The sequence below is a fragment of the Aquarana catesbeiana genome, linkage group LG05 (assembly GCF_042186555.1).
Source record: "Aquarana catesbeiana isolate 2022-GZ linkage group LG05, ASM4218655v1, whole genome shotgun sequence".
Lineage (NCBI taxonomy): Eukaryota > Metazoa > Chordata > Amphibia > Anura > Ranidae > Aquarana > Aquarana catesbeiana.
Genome location: NC_133328.1, coordinates 280058428 through 280082497, shown reverse-complemented (window position 1 = coordinate 280082497; position 24070 = coordinate 280058428). Strand labels below are relative to the sequence as shown.

The 24070-nt window shown below is 40.0% G+C and overlaps 1 pseudogene; it reads right to left on the bottom strand.

Annotated features, from left to right (window-relative positions):
• Positions 1 to 19006: 19006 nt before the first annotated feature.
• Positions 19007 to 20507, bottom strand: LOC141145994 (uncharacterized; annotated as a pseudogene).
• Between the last annotated feature and the right edge of the window lie 3563 nt (positions 20508 to 24070).

The following is a 24070-nucleotide window of genomic DNA, read 5'->3' as shown; positions in this document are numbered from 1 at the left end:
ATAGTTGTGTTTTTGGCTTCATCAATCACACGCACAATTTTCAGCTCATGACTTTCAAATTTAATTTTAAACCAATAGAAGAGGCTATCATTTTGTTCACCAATATTTGAACAACATTTTTGGGCACTACTGTCTAGTGATATGTATACATAATGATATTTGTGATGAAATCATTGATTTGTAATTTTGATTGATTTTGTAACATTGATTTTAGTTTACATCATTAAGACAATTCAGACAATAAACAATTACAAAACAAAAAGTATACCTGGCTCCCGCTGGGCACATCCACGTCTTCAAGGATGAAAGGACCCCGTTCTTCCTGGGACGCCACAGCTGGGGTGGAGGGATGGGTGGAGGGAAGGGTTAAAAGCGATTGCCTGGCTTCTGTCTGGTCATCCAGAAAACGCAGTTCTGGGTAGTACCCCAGCTTGGGGACATAAACCTTGTCTACTGCTGCTCCTGATTTGAGGGACTCCTGTATCTTCTTGTGCTCCAGCTTGTACATATTCTGCAAGATCCCAATTTTATTGTCCACTAACCTAATGTCTGCCTGGGGGACTCGAGTCTTTACAAACTCCAGAAGTATCCCCAGTGTTGCCTGCCTTGCTTGCTTATTGAAATACAAGGGGTGCTTGACCTCCCACAGGTTTCGGTTAGCTTCATACAGGTCAATACACAAGAGAAAAACTTAATGTCAGTCCAAACTCCCAGTATTATCTTTATCCCAATATAGGGCGCACACGCACACACACACACACGTTTAAATCTTACCTTCGTTTATGACGCTTGCTACTTCCGTTCAGACATACGTAGGCCAGCGCACTAGCTTTATATACACTGCGCATGTGTCATGCTCCACCTGCGTCACCCATGTCGCTCGCCCCTGATATTCTTTATGACGAAGTTTCCCAGCCCCTTCTCTGTTCGGTGCGCAGTGGGAGTATATAGTTAAAGATGGCAGAGACATTCTCAGGAACTAGCGCAGAGGAAAGCCCGGAGCCCCAAACATACAGATCCAGGAGGAGATATAAGGCCAGCAACATGGCCTTTGAAGAAATGGTGGAGAAGGTGGCCATATTGAGGAGGGAGGACTATGATGGCAAAAATGGTCCATACACCAGGCCCAATTTGCGGAAGGACCAAATAATGTCCTCAGTTGTCACTTCTCTGGAGCAGCAATTTGGGATACAACGGGTTAAAGAACAATTCAGAAAGCGCTGACTGACCTAAAAACGAGGGAGCCAGAACAATATTGCAGAATCAAGAAGGTGCTTAAAAAAAGTAAGTACTTTTCGTGTGTTCTTCTTGAGATACTTAACTTGCATGCTGATCCATATATGCTTTTCGTTTATACTGTTGATCGATGCGATCGTTCATAAATATCGTTCTTTTGAAAATACATATGATACTAACTAAATGTTGTTTGTTTGCCAAGAAATACAATGGTACAGGGCTCTACCTACATTTTGGTCTTGATGATTTGTCTTATTAAAAGAAGTTTAGGATATTGTTGTGTAGATGTGTTTGAAACTGGAGTGCTTTGAAAAAATGATTCAGTGTAATGTAAGGACAGGACACAGCAGCTGTTTCCACATCTGGACTCAGGAGTACTAGTGTATTGTGGGATACCAGATAAATTATTTTAGGGTAATCCACACAGGGGCTCCAGGCCAAAAAAGGTAAGTATTGCAGTTTGGTTAAAAGGGAATTTTAATCATGTCTTAAAATTGGATCTTTTCACAAACAGACAATTGTACACCACTTCAAATCAAGGTTTCATATTCCTATTTCTGTACTCTAATATCAGTGTGCTAAGTATACCTTTTTTTAATTCTCATAGGGGAGAAAAGACTCAGACAACAGTCAGAGGACCCCCCAAACTCACCAGCCTGATTGGGTAATTAGCCCAAGCCGAAGCCCATGCCCACCCGAGGATCTTGAGGAAGGAGAAGTGGAGGAAATGGGCGAGATTTGCACCCCACCAGGTGAGTGTCTGACACCCCAGCTTAAGGTAATCTATTTATGCCTGCATATTTCTAAATACATATTTTTCCTCAAATTTTAGGTGATGTTCTGGTTGTGGAAGGCCAAGCAGTGGACCCATTTAGTACAGACAGTGCACAAAGAAAAACCCTGTTTTAACAAAAAAAAAAAAAAAAATATTTCACAAATTATGCAGCAAATACCCCCCCAAAAAATTTGAATATAGTTACCCAAAAAAAAAAAAAAAAAAAAAATTTATATAGAGTAAAAAGTAAAAAACAAGAAAAATAAATAAAAATTGGAATGACGTTTTAAAAAAATGCACATATTTGAATGTGTGCACGACAACAATGTGTTTGGCTTCTTCTTTCAATACTCAATACCAGTTTAGGAATTAATTTTGTGTTTACACTGACAAAGGGCCTTACTTACTAAAGGGAAATGCACTTGGCACTACAAGTGCACTAGGAGAACCTAGGAGACAGCCAAAAATAAAAGCAAACAAGAATAAAAACAAGAGATTTTATTGTAAAAAATGTTTTTTAATTTTTTTAAAGTTTAAATATATTCTGGCATTGCAATGGCCCCCCTACCATTAAAATAATTGACACATCTGTCCCGCACTTGATGGGTGGTTTGGGGGGCCAAGCCAGTAGGGCCAGTATCCAGGCCTGCGAGTACAGATTCTGCACTAAGTCCGGCCTCAGGCCCAACAGAAGTTATATAGGTTTGTGAATGTCTTCTTAAAAAAATATGTAGTACACAACAAGGCATGATGATATGATTTATTTTATAGTCCGCCATATCGATGGCTGAGAGAAACAAACGGAACCGGTTGGTCATAATCCCGAAGGCATTCTCCACAACTTTTCTCGCTCTGGCCAGCCGGTAGTTAAATATCCTTCTCTCTGAGGTGAGTGTCCTTTGGGGGAATGGCCTCATGAGTGTAGTGATATGATAAATATAGTGGGTAGATAAATAATTAGTAGTTATTATAATGATGATGTAAGTATTCTTCAACAGCAACTCAATTCTTCCAGAAAGATGCACTTTATTGACTTCCAACACAGGACAAGGTCCAAAGTCCACAGATGACAAAAAATCCGACAGAGGAAATATAATTTAGAGTTCCATGTTCCTAGATCTGCACCTTCATAGTCATACACAGACAAGACTATTTTAAACTATAGACTGAATGCCATGTTATAGTCACTAGACACTGAATGGCTGAGCAATTTGATTGGCCGTCTCCATTCAGGCCTTTGATATACTTTAGTCTTTCAGACAAACAACCCCCAGCCGTGAACAGCTGCAGTCATAAATTTGCACTCCCACATATCAACATCAACAAGTTCCCTTAGATATGTGTAATTAGATTAGATTAACATATACCACCTGAACACCCTTTTGAGCCCTTGGAATACCTACATTCCTAATCTGTATTCTTGCATGTTAACATCAAGTCCCCTTAAATATGTGTAATTAGATTAGATTAACATATACCACCTGAACACCCTTTTGAGCCCTTGGAATACCTACATTCCTAATCTGTATTCTTGGATATTATCATCAACAAGTCCCCCCTGATATATTAGCACCCCAGGAGGGAGCCTCCACTAGGCCAACCCAAAACACTCCTTGATCCCATTGTTAATCCCATCAATAAATACTTCTTCTATGGTCCTTTAAACAATTTACCCTTTGAAATGTTCAATTAGGTTAACAGGCCATACCTCACACACCTAGGTAGACTTGCATAAGATAAACATATCAAAGGGACATCAGCTGTTATAATAAAATTGAGTTTGCTTGGACAAATCGACCATTGTCAACTGAATTCTGGCCTGGTTAATATTGACTGTATGTGTACATACATATAATAATATAATGTCCCACATAAATCGGTGAACATATTACAACATATACCCCCACTTGGATCGGTTCGAATCAGAATCGATTCACAACCAAACTGCTCAGACATCCCTGGCTCTTAAGATTGAAGCCATCTCTATGCTTTCCTTCTTTCTCTGGATTGTTCTTAGTTGTCTTCTACCACAACAATATAAACCAAACAAAAAACATATTAATATAAATTGAATAAACACAAAAATCATGGACAGAGTTCTCGATAGCGGGTGAGTAAAAGTGTTATTGGGTATGCTCCACCAGGGCTCCTGAAACTCTTTAGCAATTTTATTAAAACTAATGAGGTTTTCCTTTACCAGTTCTTGTAATTCTATAATTTTCCTACTATCCCTCTTAAATAATGTATCCAATTCAACCGTAAGTGGTGGTATTTTCTTAAATAAAGGAGAAATCATAGAGTCCCAATTGCCAAGATCAGTTTGCTCAATGTCCATAGATACTTGATTCATCTGGATATTGGCTCGAATGTCTTCCTCTCCAATTGTTAGCAGTCCATCTGTGAGGTTCACACACCATCCTGTGATAGGGGCCCGCGGCACTGAACTTGTTTCTGCCAAGTGAATGAGGGAACCCCCAATGCACAAACCCTTGAGCCTTCTCCATGAATTATTCTCTTCCAGGCCGGTTCAAATTTTTGCAATCGAACCAGGCAGTTTCCAGAGTGTGCAGCAGCACAGCCCTCTATGTACTCCAATCGCTCAAAAGAACAGGAAAAAAGCCAAGCCTGGGCATGTCTGGTACAGCAGTTGGGGTCCATGGTTTTCCACACTTGGTTGTCCTTGACGACGAGTTTGCTTTCGGGTAGCAGTTGTTTCAGTATATTAGTGCCATTTCTCACCTCCACCTCACCAAGAACGATCATCTTGTATAAGGGTAAGGGTGTTGTTGACCATGTAGGGATGTCGACAGTCAGAGGTATTTCCTGCTTTCCTATGTGATCTCTATTACAAAGAGTATCCAGGCTCCTTACATTAGCAAGGGCAAAGTTCCTACAAGTAACACCACTGTCTTTGATAAGATTGAATAATAAAGTTGAGTTCATTATCCTTGGCCATTCTCCTTGTTTAATTTCTTGAAGCCCTAGGCTCAGGTGTTCACTCAGCAAGTTTCCTATAATACCACAGACTATAGACTTGGATACATTATTGGTTTGAAGGGTTTTATTCAGTGCACTCACCGACATTTGAATGTTCTGCAAATCTGCAGCAATGGGGTGAATGTTCTGAATATCTATTTTCATTTCAGCTAGAGTGTTTAAATCCACTCTTCCCCCTTTAAGCAGTATCTGCTGTAATCCACCCACAAAATTCTGTTCTCTTATATTTAGACTCTCTATATCAACCCTATTCCAAATCGAACTACCCAAACTGAGGCCTGATATGATATCAGTACCCAGATCCCTCTTTGAAACTTTCTTAAAATTAAGCCCTTGTGAGGAGGCGGAGCCTAGCGGAGCAGACATGCATTGTTAGAGCTCCACACCGCTGAGGAGAGAAGAGAAGGACAAAGCGGAGCCTGCAGGCTCAAAAGGTATCCATTTGAACCTTTTTGCCCCAGGGAACAAACTGTGAAAGTTTGGGCAGGAAATATGGTACTGGGAGGAAACCGTGGCAGAAATAAAAATCACCTCACAAAGAGCTCACAGGCACTCACTGCAGCTGAAGCAGCTCCAGTCACCTCACAAGATACAGCATCAGGGCGCTCTCACAGACAGAAAATGTCACAGCAAGACTCTCCATTTGAGTCAGATACAGAACAAATCCTCTCACAAACTTCTCCACAAGACTCCTCAGCATCCCCAGTAATATTATTACAATTTGAAAAGATGCTTCATAAAGCTTTAAAACAAACCTCAGACCAAATAACAAAAAGCCTAACCAAAGAAATAAGAGAGCTGGGAAACCGCACCGCAGCCTTAGAAATAAAAATGGATGAAATTGAAATTACAACCCAAGAAAATATAACAGAATTGGAACAATTAAAAAAAGAGAATTTAATACTTCAAACTAAGCTCGAAGATTACGAAAATAGAGCCAGACGTTCAAACTTGCGCATAAGGGGAATACCTGAAACTGTGACAGACCTGCAATCTACTATTACTGCTCTATTACAAGAACTAAAGCCAGATATCCCTATTGAACGTTTAGAACTGGACAGAGTACACAGAGCCCTCACAGCCAAAAAGAAAGATGGACCCCCACGTGATATAATCACAAAATTTCATTATTACAGAGCGAAAGAACAAATACTAATTGCTGCAAGAGAAAAAAAGGAACTTAATTTTCAAGGACACAATTATCAAATTTTTGCTGACCTATCCCAACTTACTATTACTAAAAGACGATCCATGAAACCCCAACTAATGGAACTGCAACGCCACAACATTATGTATCAGTGGGGCTTCCCCTTTTCAGTCAGATTTAACTACCAAGGTACAATTTACAGAAGCAGATCAGCAGATGAACTACAACAAACCCTTTTAAAATTAAATCTGACAGAACCCACAAGCAGCAACACTCCCACACGCAGAAGAATGGCATCATCTTCACCTTCAGGCAGCACCCAGAAAATTTCAGAACAAAATGGGAATCATCATTCTAACAAAAGAGGCCGTTATGCCACATCATCCATGGACCAAGAAGATTCAATGGACTGACATCCTAATTCCTGATATCTCTTCATTTATTATACTAAAGAGATGGTTCTCTATAAAAAACCTATATTTATAACTGAATATAACTGCATTCTGATAGTCACACACTGTGTGGGATCATGTTACATTCCAGTTATATTTCTTATTACTTCTGATTCATATAGCCTTAGAATATATAAGTGAAATAAGGAAATTCTTGTTCAGTTATATATTATCAGGTAATAACAATAGATTTATTACTTTTTAGGACAAATATGTTCAATAACCCAGAAGTAACAGAAGCTTTTTCTTTCTTTTCTTAAAACAAATATATTATTACCTAACTAGTTCCTAGAATTATGTTTTTGTTTATTCTAATCTGAAGCAATACAACCTCAATTTTATGAGTTAACATATCTAAGCAGTTACATATGAATAAAATATGTAATTGTTTACTCTAAAAGGGTTAAAATCCCAAAATAATTTAAACTATCTTCATCAATACCAAAGTTATTAACAGTACCTTTCTAACTGAATTATTTAGCCTAGGGCAAGACTAACCATATACAACCACCCTGGAATAAATAATTTCAACAAAAACTATATTCTGCACTCCAATTAATGAAACATCATTTTGATGTCTTTTGACATAGCACTTCTCTCCTGTAAGCGGAAGATCCGTGTACCCCCATTAGCCCTCCTCATTCTCCCAACCATATTATGTGGGAGTGTGACGAAGGCACTTATTCCCCTGAGAGAGATATTTATTCTCTTTCATGGGTAAATTGTGATTACTTGCAAAAAATAATTTATACAATGTATCATCTAATCTCATATGTTTTTTGTTTACTCTTTACTCCAGAATTCACTGGTTTCTTTTCTATCTATTCATCTCTTCAGTCAACACAGGTTGATCTGCGCAGTCAGCTCTGCATAACAAAAAGTAAGTCAAAACTATTTGATCTATTGCCATGGCACCACTGAATATACTTTCCCTGAATGTTCAGGGAATAAATGTCCCTCAAAAAAGGACCAAAGCCTTCCGTACTTTCCATAACAAGAAGGCTCACATAGTATGCCTCCAAGAAACACACTTCACCAAACATTCTACTCCAAAATATATTTCTCCTTTTTATCAACAAATTTACACGGCTTCTGCCTGTACCAAGCAAAGGGGAACTCTAATTGCATTTCACCGATCCACACCATTCACCTTATCATCAGAAATTAAAGACCCAGAAGGTAGATACCTGATACTCATGGGTTATATAATGGATACAGCAATCACTGTGATTTCCTACTACGCTCCTAACAAACAACCTACACCATTCCTCTCACATATATTACAAGTGATTAATACACACAAAATAGGAACAGTGATAATGTGTGGGGATTCGAACCAGGTCCTCCTCCCATTTCTAGATAAATCACCTTTTACACCATCCAAAATAACCTCTAGATTACCTTTTTCTCAACTTCTTTCCAAATACAATCTGGTAGATTCGTGGAGAGAAAGTAACCCAATGAAAAAGAAATTCACTTATTTCTCGCACCCTCATCAAACCTTCACCAGAATAGATCATATTTTTCTAACAATAGGAATGATACCAGAAATTATTGCATCAGATATAATTCCGATTCCGTGGTCTGACCATAATGCAGTATACACTACTATAGCCTCAGCCATACCAAAAGCGCATGACCCAACGTGGTACTTACCGGAAATAATGCTCAAACACCCACTACATCAGATGGCCATTGAACAAGCTTTTAAGGAATACATATCAATTAATAATACAACAGACATCTCCCCAATAACACTGTGGGAAGCTCATAAGCCTGTCTTGCGTGGTACAATACAAAGACAAATGGCACTATTTAAACGGGAACGCAAAAATCTAGCAAAAAAACTAGAACTCAATTTTAATGCAGCCTACATATCATTTCAAGATAATCCATCTCAGAGTACAAAATCTCATCTGGAAAAATCTAGATTGGAATACGATCTATTTCTCACTGAGTCAGTTGATAAATCCCTCAAACGCTCCAAACACAATTTCTACATGAATACAAACAAACCAGGTACATATTTGGCTCGGGCATTAAATTCAACTAACAAATCTTTCAAACCAATACGTTTGAAATTATCAAAAAATGTTTGCACTTGTAATCCAGTTAAAATAGTCCATAAATTTCACTCACATCTCGCAACTTTATACAAGACAAACAATGAATTTAATCCTACAGAGGCTGAATCCTTCTTCTCAAAAATAACCTTACCTGAGTTATCTCAGAATCAAAAAAGCAGTTTGGATGAGCCTATAACTATAGATGAAGTTGCTAACGCCATAAAAGACCTAAAACTTAACAAAAGACCAGGCCCAGACGGCTACTCGGCTTTATACTATAAAACATTCTCAGAAATACTCTCTCCCATTCTCACTGAAACTTTTAACAAACTTCTAGATGGACATTCTTTTCGGCAAGAAACACTAATGGCAATTGTTTGTATGATCCCAAAACCCCTTTCTGATGACACTTCCTGTGTGAATTATCGGCCTATCTCTCTGTTAAACCTCGATATTAAATTATTAGCAAAAATAATAGCAAAACCCTCAATAGCATTATAGGAAAATTAATACATAGAGATCAAGTAGGCTTCATGCCAAATAGACAGGCAGGCGATAATATACGCAGGGCAGTGTTATTGGCACATATTGCTAAAAAACGGAAAATCCCTTTATGTTTTCTATCTCTCGATAGTACCAATGTAGGAGATTTCCATGCCTTGGCCACTGTTTGTTTTGCAGCCGTTATTAGTTGGATCATAAGTTTGAATTGAGAGAGTGTTAACCATTCCGGTTTTAGATTAAGTAAATTTAAATATGGATCTGGTTGTATTATTTTTTTAAATATTTTAGATGCAATCACGAAGACTTCCTTCCAGAAGGTTTGGATTACTGGGCACGTCCACCATATGTGTAAATATGTGCCTATTTCTGGGCATCCTCGAAAACAAAGAGCTGAGGTATTAGGTGAATATTTTGCCACTCTAGCGGGTACAAGGTACCAGCGAGTTAGGACTTTATAATTTGTCTCCAGTGCTAAGATGTTGGGTGAAGATGACTTAGATGTGAGCCATATGTTAGACCAGTCCGTGTCTTCTAAAGTTCGTCCCAGGTCCTCCTCCCACCTCTGAACGTAAGAGGGTCTATTAAGATTTGCTACTCCATATAATTGATTATAAAGTGATGAAATTGTACCTTTAGCAAATGGATATTTTGTACAGATTGATTCAAAAATGGATAATTGGGATAATGGTGTATCCCCCTTTAGGAATGGTGTATAGAAATTTTTGATTTGGAGATATCTAAATATCTCAGAGTTTGGTAGATCATATTTTTCTCTAAGCGATGGGAATGAAAGGAATGATTTAGATGCTATGAAGTCATTTAGTGTCTGAATGCCTGATGTTGTCCAAGCTTTAAAAGAATTTGGGTAGATCCATGCCGGATAAAAGGCAGGATTTCTGATAAAAGAAAGGAGAGGATTGTGTGGAGATTGTAACTGATATTTGGTTTTTAGTTTATCCCAGAGAGATAAGAAGTGTTTAGTTATGGGATTATGAATTTTAAAGCGGTCTTTAGGATCAAGCCATAATAAATTTGATATTAATAGAGGGTCATTTTCTGAAGCCTCTATAAATACCCATAATGGGATTTCCTGTTTTGCATGGTATTTGGACAGACTGGCCAAATGTGCTGCTCTGTAGTAGTTAGTAAAATGAGGGTATCCCAGGCCTCCTTTATTTTTGGGAAGATGTAGTGTGTGTATAGGTATACGTGGTTTAGAAGAGCCCCATATAAACGAAGTTGCTCTTTTTTGTACTATTCTCAAAAAATAGGAAGGAATTGGAATAGGGAGGACTCTGAATAGATAAAGCAATTTGGGTAGAATAGTCATTTTGATTGCATTAATCTTCCCTATCCAGGATAAAGGAAGTTGCGACCATTGTTTTATTAGATTTGTGATCTGTCTTAATACAGGAGGATAAATGGTTGAGAATAAGTCAGAATGAGATGCTGTTAAATGAATTCCAAGATATGGGATTGATTTTTCTGCCCATGTGAATGGGAGTGCAGCCCTAGCCGGGATCAATTCCATGTTTGTGAGTGAAATATTAAGCACTAGGCATTTCTTAGGATTAATCATAAGGCCGGATAGGGCTGCAAATCCATCAAGAGCTGGTATTAAGTTAGGACCAGAGACCTGTGGTGATGATAGAAAAAGTAATATATCGTCTGCAAATATACATAATTTGTGTGTAATACCTCCTACTTCAATGCCAGTTATAGTTTGGTTTGTTCTGATGTATTGGGCCATGGGTTCGAGTATAAGGGCAAATAATAAGGGAGACAATGGGCAACCCTGTCGGGTACCTCTTTCGATATTAAAGGCTTCAGATTTGTATCCAGCATATTTTATATAGGCTTTGGGTTTATTATATAATGCTTTGATCCATGTTAAAAAGTGGGGTCCAAAACCCCATTTTTGTAATGAATATTGCATATATTGCCAGGATACTGTGTCAAATGCCCTCTTAATATCGAGAGATAGAAAACATAAAGGGATTTTCCGTTTTTTAGCAATATGTGCCAATAACACTGCCCTGCGTATATTATCAGCTGCCTGTCTATTTGGCATGAAGCCTACTTGATCTCTATGTATTAATTTTCCTATAATGCTATTAAGGCGTTTTGCTATTATTTTTGCTAATAATTTAATATTGAGGTTTAACAGAGAGATAGGCCGATAATTCACACAGGAAGTATCATCAGAAAGGGGTTTTGGGATCATACAAACAATTGCCATTAGTGTTTCTTGCTGAAAAGAATGTCCATCTAGAAGTTTGTTAAACGTTTCAGTGAGAATGGGAGAGAGTATTTCTGAGAATGTTTTATAGTATAAAGCCGAGTATCCGTCTGGGCCTGGTCTTTTGTTAAGCTTTAGGTCTTTTATGGCGTTAGCAACTTCATCTATAGTTATAGGCTCATCCAAACTGCTTTTTTGATTCTGAGATAACTCAGGTAAGGTTATTTTTGAGAAGAAGGATTCAGCCTCTGCAGGATTAAATTCATTGTTTGTCTTATATAAAGTTGCGAGATGTGAGTGAAATTTATGGACTATTTTAACTGGATTACAAGTGTAAACATTTTTTGATAATTTCAAACGTATTGGTTTGAAAGATTTGTTAGTTGAATTTAATGCCCGAGCCAAATATGTACCTGGTTTGTTTGTATTCATGTAGAAATTGTGTTTGGAGCGTTTGAGGGATTTATCAACTGACTCAGTGAGAAATAGATCGTATTCCAATCTAGATTTTTCCAGATGAGATTTTGTACTCTGAGATGGATTATCTTGAAATGATATGTAGGCTGCATTAAAATTGAGTTCTAGTTTTTTTGCTAGATTTTTGCGTTCCCATTTAAATAGTGCCATTTGTCTTTGTATTGTACCACGCAAGACAGGCTTATGAGCTTCCCACAGTGTTATTGGGGAGATGTCTGTTGTATTATTAATTGATATGTATTCCTTTAAAGCTTGTTCAATGGCCATCTGATGTAGTGGGTGTTTGAGCATTATGTCCAGTAAGTACCACGTTGGGTCATGCGCTTTTGGTATGGCTGAGGCTATAGTAGTGTATACTGCATTATGGTCAGACCACGGAATCGGAATTATATCTGATGCAATAATTTCTGGTATCATTCCTATTGTTAGAAAAATATGATCTATTCTGGTGAAGGTTTGATGAGGGTGCGAGAAATAAGTGAATTTCTTTTTCATTGGGTTACTTTCTCTCCACGAATCTACCAGATTGTATTTGGAAAGAAGTTGAGAAAAAGGTAATCTAGAGGTTATTTTGGATGGTGTAAAAGGTGATTTATCTAGAAATGGGAGGAGGACCTGGTTCGAATCCCCACACATTATCACTGTTCCTATTTTGTGTGTATTAATCACTTGTAATATATGTGAGAGGAATGGTGTAGGTTGTTTGTTAGGAGCGTAGTAGGAAATCACCGTGATTGCTGTATCCATTATATAACCCATGAGTATCAGGTATCTACCTTCTGGGTCTTTAATTTCTGATGATAAGGTGAATGGTGTGGATCGGTGAAATGCAATTAGAGTTCCCCTTTGCTTGGTACAGGCAGAAGCCGTGTAAATTTGTTGATAAAAAGGAGAAATATATTTTGGAGTAGAATGTTTGGTGAAGTGTGTTTCTTGGAGGCATACTATGTGAGCCTTCTTGTTATGGAAAGTACGGAAGGCTTTGGTCCTTTTTTGAGGGACATTTATTCCCTGAACATTCAGGGAAAGTATATTCAGTGGTGCCATGGCAATAGATCAAATAGTTTTGACTTACTTTTTGTTATGCAGAGCTGACTGCGCAGATCAACCTGTGTGGACTGAAGAGATGAATAGATAGAAAAGAAACCAGTGAATTCTGGAGTAAAGAGTAAACAAAAAACATATGAGATTAGATGATACATTGTATAAATTATTTTTTGCAAGTAATCACAATTTACCCATGAAAGAGAATAAATATCTCTCTCAGGGGAATAAGTGCCTTCGTCACACTTCCACATAATATGGTTGGGAGAATGAGGAGGGCTAATGGGGGTACACGGATCTTCCGCTTACAGGAGAGAAGTGCTATGTCAAAAGACATCAAAATGATGTTTCATTAATTGGAGTGCAGAATATAGTTTTTGTTGAAATTATTTATTCCAGGGTGGTTGTATATGGTTAGTCTTGCCCTAGGCTAAATAATTCAGTTAGAAAGGTACTGTTAATAACTTTGGTATTGATGAAGATAGTTTGAATTATTTTGGGATTTTAACCCTTTTAGAGTAAACAATTACATATTTTATTCATATGCAACTGTTTAGATATGTTAACTCATAAAATTGAGGTTGTATTGCTTCAGATTAGAATAAACAAAAACATAATTCTAGGAACTAGTTAGGTAATAATATATTTGTTTTAAGAAAAGAAAGAAAAAGCTTCCATTACTTCTGGATTATTGAACATATTTGTCCTAAAAAGTAATAAATCTATTGTTATTACCTGATAATATATAACTGAACAAGAATTTCCTTATTTCACTTATATATTCTAAGGCTATATGAATCAGAAGTAATAAGAAATATAACTGGAATGTAACATGATCCCACACAGTGTGTGACTATCAGAATGCAGTTACATTCAGTTATAAATATAGGTTTTTTATAGAGAACCATCTCTTAGTATAATAAATGAAGAGATATCAGGAATTAGGATGTCAGTCCATTGAATCTTCTTGGTCCATGGATGATGTGGCATAACGGCCTCTTTTGTGAGAATGATGATTCCCATTTTGTTCTGAAATTTTCTGGGTGCTGCCTGAAGGTGAAGATGATGCCATTCTTCTGCGTGTGGGAGTGTTGCTGCTTGTGGATTCTGTCAGATTTAATTTTAAAAGGGTTTGTTGTAGTTCATCTGCTGATCTGCTTCTGTAAATTGTACCTTGGTAGTTAAATCTGACTGAAAAGGGGAAGCCCCATTGATACATAATGTTGTGGCGTTGCAGTTCCATTAGTTGGGGTTTCATGGATCGTCTTTTAGTAATAGTAAGTTGGGATAGGTCAGCAAAAATTTGATAATTGTGTCCTTGAAAATTAAGTTCCTTTTTTTCTCTTGCAGCACTTAGTATTTGTTCTTTCGTTCTGTAATAATGAAATTTTGTGATTATATCACGTGGGGGTCCATCTTTCTTTTTGGCTGTGAGGGCTCTGTGTACTCTGTCCAGTTCTAAACGTTCAATAGGGATATCTGGCTTTAGTTCTTGTAATAGAGCAGTAATAGTAGATTGCAGGTCTGTCACAGTTTCAGGTATTCCCCTTATGCGCAAGTTTGAACGTCTGGCTCTATTTTCGTAATCTTCGAGCTTAGCTTGAAGTATTAAATTCTCTTTTTTTAATTGTTCCAATTCTGTTATATTTTCTTGGGTTGTAATTTCAATTTCATCCATTTTTATTTCTAGGGCTGCGGTGTGGTTTCCCAGCTCTCTTATTTCTTTGGTTAGGCTTTTTGTTATTTGGTCTGAGGTTTGTTTTAAAGCCTTATGAAGCATCTTTTCAAATTGTAATAATATTACTGGGGATGCTGAGGAGGCTTGTGGAGAAGTTTGTGAGAGGATTTGTTCTGTATCTGACTCAAATGGAGAGTCTTGCTGTGACATTTTCTGTCTGTGAGAGCGCCCTGATGCTGTATCTTGTGAGGTGACTGGAGCTGCTTCAGCTGCAGTGAGTGCCTGTGAGCTCTTTGTGAGGTGATTTTTATTTCTGCCACGGTTTCCTCCCAGTACCATATTTCCTGCCCAAACTTTCACAGTTTGTTCCCAGGGGCAAAAAGGTTCAAATGGATACCTTTTGAGCCTGCAGGCTCCGCTTTGTCCTTCTCTTCTCTCCTCAGCGGTGTGGAGCTCTAACAATGCATGTCTGCTCCGCTAGGCTCCGCCTCTTGCCCCCCGATATAGATTTTCAATGGTTCTATGCAACTAGTCCTATACCTTCAGATGTATGTACGTGACTACATGCATATATGTATATATGGTTTTGTGGATTCAGTTATGTATGTATGTACATTAGGTTCCCATATGTACATGTCTTTCTGAGAAGGTGTGTATGCATATACATATGTACATTCTCCCTATGGGGATTGTCTAAAGGTTCATGGTCCACAATGTGGTTCAATACGTTTGTATTGATTTTAATGATTACATCACTTTGCACCACTTATGATTCCACATTTGGGGACTTTCTAAATGACCAACTCTTATGAGGCTGGTCTCCTCTGTCTGTTGTGGTGTGTGGTTCTCTGTGTGTCCCTGCCACCTTGCAGTATCAGCTTCCCCACTTTGGCCCTCCCTCCTTCCCTTGTGGTCTTCTCCTCCATTCCAGCCTACCCATTTATTTTTATTTATATTGGGCCAATTCCGGGGGGGGTGATCTGCGTGTAATATACAGTGCTTTGGGCGTGCCCGTCCATTTTGGATGTGTGCGCATCTACACATTCACTGTTTCCAGTGAGCGCTGAGGTCACAGCGGTCGGAGGTAGCGGGTGGAACGCATATCCACCCGTGCTTCAGGGCCGCGTCTTCTGCGCATGCGCAAATGGAAGTGATGTCTGGGCCAGCCGGAATTCACCGGTGGAGCGCAAACGCACCCACACTTCCTGGACATCGAAGCGGCATTCGTTCCACCGGCAACAAATAGCGTCTGAAGGCCCCATGACGTCCAAGATGGTATGTGTTATCCCTACAGCACCCCTTCAATACACGACAATTGTGGAGGTGGTACGGATAATACTCCTGTCCGACCACCTCCGTTTGTCAGCCTATGCAGTCCATACTTGTACACTAGGATATGGCCACTCACTAACCCTATCCATTTATTTATTGATTTTGGTATAGTTTAGCCATGTATGTGCGGGGTCACTGGCAGAAAATCATTATGGTGTCACTATGACACCATAGTGAGTGACACTAGGGAGGGCCCTACCACCTAAGGGGGTTGTGATTCCTGTGTAGGTGGGCGTGGCCTGTGTGGGCTGGTACTGGTGGTAATTGGGATGCATAGTTGCACGCACACATATATAGAGGAGCTCTTACATGTGAGCAGCACCTACCCGTTTAGGCTCTGAAGAAAGTGGTTCTCCCCCGAAATGCGTCAGCTATTGCCTCATCCACCTGATGTCCGGTCCAGGTTTGTTGGCGTTTGTTACTGCTCACCTGCAGCTATTGTCCATGCCTGACATTCATGCTCGTTTGTGAGTATTCATTTGCTGTTTTAACTTTTTTTAAATAAATGTTACCAGTGGTAATGCACTAGGTCGGTGTGCCCTCCTTTCTTTCTTTTTTCTGTAATCCATGAATACCCATTATTCTGAGGAGGGCTGCAAGACGGCAGATACCACTGAAGCATTTGGTCATACCACACATTGAGAAACTAGATACCCGAGCACAGGAGAAATTTCTGGTTTTGTTTCCATCACATTCCACCATGAAAGATAGACAACTGCACCCTTGCATACCTGGTCTGAGTCAGAAGCAATGTTAACAATTCCACCATCATCTCTTAACTCAATGAGAACTTGCAGAAGTGCTGCTATCTCCACATACTGTGCAGAACGAGCTCTACATGAATATGAAAATTGTCTCTGTACCTCACCATCTTTTACACAAACACCAGCAAATCCTGAGATTCTACTTCCATCTTTATAGTAAGAGGAACCATCAATGTACCAACATTCACTTTCAAGGTCAAAAGGTTTGGATACGGCAGTAAAAACTCTGTGCTGCAAACTATTTCCTTGCACTTGGCATTTGTGAGCTTCACCTTCAATCATCAATCCACCAATCAGGATACTAGGTTCTTTTTAACATCAAACCCTCAATATTCTCCGACAATAAAGCTGTAGTCCATCTCGCCAGCCTTTTACAATTCACATCTGCTTCTTTCTATTTTCCATTTGCTAGCATGACTATAGGAGTGTGATGACTAGCAATGATGACCCTTTGTGTACCTGTCAAGTACCTGAATTTGTTAATTGCCCAATAACAACACAACACCATACAAGGACACAAAGGATACTTCTGTTCTACAGTTGATAGTAAACGTGAAGCATAGGCTACAAGTCTTTGTTTTCCAAAATAGTCTTGGGTGAGTGCAACAGACAAAGTACTAAGGCCTACATGTGGATAGAGTCTGAATTCTTTGTTGGGGTCTGGTGATGCTAATGAAGGGGCATTGCCTAAAGTTTCCTTTAATGCTTCAATAGCTTGTGTGTGCTCTGATTTCCATTAACATTCATCTTGCTTCAGCAGATCATACAAACACTCTGTTAATGATGCATAATGAGGCACAAACTACCTGCAGAAACCTGTCATGCCTAAGAATTGTCTCAGACTTTTTTCATCAGTGGGCAAGGGTAGCTTACCTATCAGCTTGACCCTTTGCTCATTGATACTTTGCCCTTACTGTGCTACAGTAACACCCAGAAATTGGACTTCTTGCTCTCCCAATTATATTTTCTTTGGATTAACTTTAAGACCTGCTTCTCTCAAAAGCAATAACATTTCACTCACATCGTTCACATGCTCCTCCATAGAGGCTGACCCAATCAAAATGTCATCAACGTATGAAATTACTCTTTCAGGTTTTGAAAATGTATCAATCACTTCTTTCTTATGTGAGTGAAATATTGCTGCACTGTCTTTGTAGCCTTGCGGAAGAACTGTCCAATAATATTGAAGGCCCGCCCAGCTGAAGGCTGTTTTGTATTGACATGTTGGGTCAAGGGGTAAATTCCAATAACTGTTACTGATATCAATGACCGTAAACCATTTCAATTCTGGCGTGAACTTGGCAATCATTTCAGGGTAAGCTGCTACCACAGGTGCCATACTTTTAGCATATTTGTTTCAGGCACGGTAATCTATCGTCAGCCTGAACGACCCATCGGGTTTGATGATTGGCCAGGCTGGCGAATTGCATATTGATGCACCCCTTTTTAATGTACCTTGTGCCTCCAATTGTTTTATAGCTTCTGTTATAGGTTTAATGGCCTCTTTTGGAACTGAATATTGCTTGAGAGGTGTCGGATCAAATCCTTCCAATAAAATCATTGTATTCATCCTAACACAATCTTGTTTATAAGGTATTAGCTGGCCTCACATAACGAAAGAAATATAATATGCAAAAGTACCATCATCCGAATTTAATTGAGACTGAAAAATCGGGAGCAGGGACCCCAAATCCGTGCTCACCCCTTGTTATTTGTACCGAGATAGTCCGCTTGCAACTCCCCCCTGGAGAGCTCGGATTTGGGGTTCCTGCTCCCGATTTTTCAGTCACAATCTTGTTTATGTTTAGCCATTATGTCTTCCAATTCACCCAGCAGACTATCCCAACAGGGGTCCCAATCTCCATGTAGCACACCGACGGGCTTTACTGCAGCTGTTACCAATTCCATGGGAGGACGCCACACATGACCCAATCCGTAATTTCCAGACATCATCCACAACTTCATGTTTTCAAGATCAACCACCAGACCCTGCTGTACACAGACATCAGCACCAATTATGTCCTGATTTTGACAAACAACGTCACACTCCCACTTCTCTCCCCCTATTTGCATCTCAACACCACGCACAAAAGGAGCTTCAATGGAATGTCCAGTGACACCTGTTATTTTAATTTTCTCATTTCCAGGGACAACTGATTTACTAAAACTAATAGCTGCCCCACTATCTAACAGCGCATTTACATGAGTTCCCCCAAATGTTACATCAACAGTGGGCCGCCCCCAGGAGTCTAATGTTAAGAATCGGCAGGAAGGGGCGTGGGGGGCTCGGAACCCCTAACAATGACTGGTAGAGGGAGACACAGAACTTTCCTTTCCTACTGTTGCTACTTTGACCCCTCCTGCTTTTATTTTTTTCATTTCTTCCTGTATCTTATATAGCTCCTCTTGCAAATGATCTCTCTCACTTCTTATTTCACTAAACGGCACCCAAGGCTCTTTACTAAGCTTTCCTCTGGATTCTGGCCTCCTATAACTACATGAAGTGTTATAAGATCTTCCTCTCCATGGTCCTGAATCATCTCTATTTTGCTGACCCTCGACTCTAAAAATTCTAGCTGCATCAACCGCAAGACTGTCCTCTCTGCACTCTCTCCTCCGTACATTATCCGCTCTTAACAAAATATCACTATAATCACTAAGATCAGGTGTAACAGATAAAATGCCTTCCCTGACATCACCATCCAATGCTTCTAATAACATTGCCCTATGAACCAAACCACCATGCTCAAAACCGGGATTCCCAGTCATCACATATTCCATCACACTGCTAATTCTATCTGCAAGTTCATATGGGCATTCATTCTTCATTTGCCTAATTTTTCCTGACAAGGACACATTTGTCATCACACCATACAATGCTTTCAACAATCCCTTTAAAACATCCTTAGTTTTATGATGCTGGCCACAATTTTGCAAAATCCGTGCCCACAATCCGTTACCTACACTTTTCTGCAAAATTCTAGTTAGGTCCTCCACATTCAAGTTGTATGTGTCTCTGACTCTCTGCAAATCACAGAACCATTTCATGAACCTGTTTACATCATAGCGGGGTACCTGACCTATCTCCCTTATAATAGCTTCCATCTCCTGTGGCTTTAGTTGTTTTGTAATCAATTTAATTTCACTTGAATCGTCAGTGTTCAATACAGTTGTTGTAGTGGTAGGAGCTGCTGGTATGCATGGGGCTTCATGTAACTCATCCCAGGGATATATTGGCTTATAATCTTTGGCATCAAGCTTTATTTTAGAGATATCATTTTAATGCGTGTAACTTGATTTTTCTGCCAATTTATCAAAAGCAATGTTAGCAGCATGTTTACACTCCTCCAACTGTTTCTCAACAATTTGTATTTTTACTGACAATTCCTCATTTACCTGACTTAAATCATCACATCATTTTGCCTTTTCAATCAATGCCTCCCCAGTAGTGATAGCATGTAACCTGAGATCTGATATCCTCTCATTCAACCCTTTCTCCATTTCCTCATATCTCTGAGTCTGTTCTAGAATTTTCTGCTTTTTTTCCTTAATCTCCTCTATTAATTCTGTACAACAAGACAGTAGTCCCTGAATAATGATACTCTTATGTTTCCTTTCTTTAGTTTTCTTATCAAAGACACTATCGGATAAAAAGCATTTCATTAAATCCCATGACTGTCTATATTCTTGGGGAATTTCATAAGGCCCCCCCATGACTTTTTATATAATTTAGCAGCCATATATTCACATCCTCTCCCTTAGTGCTATTGTCACCACCAGACACAGCCAAAGCCATTGTGAAAAATATCATGACAAAAAAAAAAGAATGCTATTTAAAAAATAATGAACAAGGCACACTTACCAATTGTTAGGTTTCCTAGAACTTCCTTCCTGGGTCCTCACGGTCTTCTGTCACCTCACAGGATTGTTATCACCACCGACTTCTGTTAAGTCCGAAAATGCTCTTCTGGTCACTTGAACGGCACTAATGTAGTGATATAATATATAGTGGGTAGAGAGAATTAATTAGTAGTTAATATAATGATGATGTAAATACTCTTCCACAGCAACCCAATTCTTCCAGAGAGATGCACTTTATTGACTTCCAACACAGAACAAAGTGCAAAGTTCACAGATGACAAAAAATCCGACAGAGGAAATATAATTTAGAGTCCCATTTTTCCGAGATTTGCGCCTTTATAGACATACACAGACAAGACTATTTTATAATAATAACCTAATTGAACATTTCAAAGGGTACATTGTTTAACAGGCCATACCTCACACACCTAGGTAGACTTGCATAAGATAAACATATCAAAGGGACATCAGCTGTTATATTAAAATTGAGTTTCAACTTCCGGTTCCGGCGCCATATGAGGAGGAGGTAGGAACCCACAGCTCCCGCACCGCTCTTCATAAAATCGGCCTAAAAGCCCGGCATAAGCCTCGGGGAGATCCCCCCTTATACTACCGCTCAGAGGGGACACATATGGATCGCTTTGTGGAGCGATCATACGCCCGAGCGGCGTCCGCCTCACTGACACAGGCTGAAGTGACAGAGACAGGCGCAGCTAAAATGGCGGCCGTGATTTCTCAAGCTGAACTACTGCAGCCGCCTCCACTGCCTCCACAACAACCCACCTTACATCCATCAGCCCCAGTAACTATAGCTGCTGACCCTGCATCACCTGAAGGCATAGCCCAAGCAGTTGTAGCGCTGCTAGGACCCACTCTTGCTGCCACAGTAGACACAGCAGTAAACAGGGGGCTAGAGCTGCTCCATGCTGAAGTGCAGGCACAAGCACAGCGGATCTCACACACAGAGGAACGAATCTCCTCACTGGAAGATGAAGCCACTGCTACATCTGCTGCAGTAGCACGTATGAGCATCACACACAGAGAGATCTGGGAAAAACTCGATGATCTCGAAAATCGTTCGAGACGAAACAATTTGAGGATAATAGGACTTCCTGAATCGATCACTACCCAACAACTGACCAATATATGTGCAAAGATCATTCCCGAACAATTGGGCCTCCGCATACCATGCATAATAGAAAGAGCGCATCGCATTGGACAATACACGGAAACCCGCGTAAAGCCCCGACATGTTATTGTCAAGTACCTGAACTACGCAGATAAAAATGCAATCATGCAAAAGTTCCGTCGTTCCCGCTCACTAACGGTAGATGGCGCGAAACTGCTGCTGTTCTCCGACTACTCTGTAGAGGTCATGAATAAGCGCAAGGCTTTTTCTCCAATATGCTCCATTCTATACAACCATCAGCTCAGATTTTCCTTGGCCTATCCGGCCACCCTTCGAGTTCAAACACAGGATGGAGAACAACTCACTTTCACCACGCTGGACGAAGCGGAAAAATTTATCTCTACCCTGGACACGGAAATGGAACATAATAAATCAACGGAGGACTATGCTACAACATCGGAGACCCCTTCATTTTCGTCTGCTAAACCCCAACGTAGCCCGACCAAACCCCCATACAAGCGTCTTCGTGCTACACAGAAAGAGGACCGTTCGGGACACCGCTGATGACCTACAAGGGACAGATGCTGTTTCGCCTATCCGGGAGACGGGTAGTATTACTCCCCCCACATGCTCCCTTTCATCTCACCTTACGTTGTTTTTTACACCTTTTATACCCTATGTACTTGAATGAACGCTCACAGCTAATATTGCAACATGTTGCTATACTTAGGCACGTTTTCGTTTATTCAATACTTGTTCGGTTTAATATAGTGGTATTGCTTTGAAAAAATTGTGTTGTCTACGGGCTAAGCTGTTTAACCACCACTGAGGCTTCAGTTGCTGATCCGCTTCTCTGATTCCCCTTGTTTCTAGCTTTTACTTCACAAAACTTAATCACTCAAAGACGCCGCCCTCCTAGGTGAGGACTGGATATGTCTCGTGTAAAATCTCAGTCCCCAGGACTTCCAATCTACTAACATCTCCTCCCCCATGCCCTTTTACCCCCCCTCCCTCTGGCTCAACACCTGCAGCCGAGAGTGGAATGGGAGATCGATGGGAGCCATGAAAAGTAATCGAACCTCATGTGGAAAAAAGTGAAGCCCATAATGCCTGTTAAAAGTTTTTCCCATTTACCTTCTGCCAAATTGTTCTTCTCTATCATCCTTAGTTATGTTTACTTATCAAATGTAATCACCTGTTCAATACTTATAACCTCAGGAAACTTAGATCACCTTCAGATTGCAGATGCACTGTCTGATTGGAGATTTTATTCCATCTCCTCAACCCAATACACTCCTCAACATCGGACATGGCCTCTTCAACTGGTGAGAACCACTTAAAGTTCACTTCATGGAATGTCAAGGGACTCCGCTCTCCATGTAAGCGAATGGCTATACTTAGACATCTGAAACGTCTTCAGACAGATGTGGCCCTGCTGCAGGAAACGCACCTGTCTGCAGGCGATCTAACCCGCTTACGTAAATTATGGGTGGGTATGGTATATGGATCACCTGCAATAGGCCGCAAAGCAGGTGTGGCCATACTGATACATAAAAACCTAAAACACACATTAAGAGACGTTAGGATTGACTCATCAGGCCGCAAAATGACCATACACCTGACAATAGGCAACAAACAAGTGGCTATCACTAACATCTATGCTCCTAACTCGCCAGACACCTCCTTCTTCCAAGACATGGTGCAATGGATACTCTCCGCTCCTGAAACACTACACTTAGTGGGTGGAGATTTTAACTCAGTCATGTCTACACTAGCAGACCGCACAAAAGATTCCACCCACCGAACACATAATCTCACATCGCAAGCGCCTGACTCTACTCTACTGGCACAAGCTATTGCTTCCATGCAATATGCGGATGTCTGGCGTCTGTACCACCCGACAGACAGGGAGTACACTTTTTTCTCACCCCCACACAACTCCTTTTCGCGCATTGACTACTTCTTTGCCTCCCCTGCACTAATCAACACCCTATGCGAACCAGAGATCTTAGACGCTAGGATATCAGACCATAGCCCTATATCTATACACATGACACAGATGGCACCTTCAACTCCTTCGCCCATATGGCGCTTTCCATCCTACTTGATGGACAACCAGGATTTTCAACACACACTAACCACGGCATGGAATGATTATGTCTCCACCAATGGAGCACATATTACCGAACCTAATCTCTTTTGGGAAGCTGGCAAAGCTTTCCTCAGGGGGACGATCATTTCATATACCACACAATTCAAAAAACACTCTAAACAACAATACCGACAAGCCAGTGAAGCGCTACGCGCAGCTCATGACTGCTTAACTTTAAATCGTACACCTGATAATATCCGAACATGGAGACAAGCTA